Source organism: Capsicum annuum, unplaced genomic scaffold (assembly GCF_002878395.1).
Source record: "Capsicum annuum cultivar UCD-10X-F1 unplaced genomic scaffold, UCD10Xv1.1 ctg4751, whole genome shotgun sequence".
NCBI lineage: Eukaryota > Viridiplantae > Streptophyta > Magnoliopsida > Solanales > Solanaceae > Capsicum > Capsicum annuum.
In genome coordinates this window covers 131,475-132,500 of record NW_025855159.1, presented here as the reverse complement: position 1 = coordinate 132,500, position 1,026 = coordinate 131,475, and positions in this window count along the sequence as shown.

The following is a 1,026-nucleotide window of genomic DNA, read 5'->3' as shown; positions in this document are numbered from 1 at the left end:
TTACCTTTTTCTATTCATACATTTTTCTTCTATTTTCTTCCATACCCATTATCAAATTTCAATTACCACCATAGCATCACAATCACTAAACTCAACCACCAAAGCAATTACCATTGAAACTGTCATCATCAATGCAGGTAGAAACTGTCATCATCAATGGGATATTGGAGCAAGACATTAATGATTTTTCATGCCTAGTTGACCAGAGAGGAGCATTAAGATCTAATTTTCTTGTGCATTTTTCTTTTTTCTCTTCTTCTGATTCTTGTAGTTTATTTTCCACGGATGTTAGGATTTCAAGATATTAGATCTATAAAAATGGAGATAAAACTTGAAAAAAATAAGAAAGTTGAATACTTGTGTAAATTTGTGTGGTAATTCACAAGTTACTCAAGAGGAGAAGCGAATATAGGACTCCATTTTTTCGAATGCAGTAATTTGGAGAAGATGATTTTGATAAGTGGGTGAGAGTGTTTGGAGACAATGAGTTTTGGGGTAGGGGTGAGGTGTTTGATTATTATTTTTTATTTAAATTAATAATTTAAAAAGTATTTGGATAAAAAATTAATGAGGAGAAAATGATAAAATTAAATAAAAAATAGTGAAAATACAGCTACCACGTGCCAAACCGCGAGTGTAATACACTCTCTTTGCTGAATCAGTAAAAAATGTTAAAGTGACACACTTACGGCTACTTGAAGTGTCAAAAGTGAACAACGTCCATTTGAGGTGCCTAAGTGAAAGTTCGTGCCATGTTTAGGGGGCCACCGATGGGTTTGACCTATATATATATATGATACATATATATATATGTATGTATGTATATAAATATATATATATATGTATGTATGTATATAAATATATATATGTATGTATATAAATATATATATATATGTATGTATGTATATAAATATATATATGTATGTATATAAATATATATATATATGTATGTATGTATATAAATATATATATGTATGTATATACATACATACATATGCACACATTATATATGTATGTATGTATATA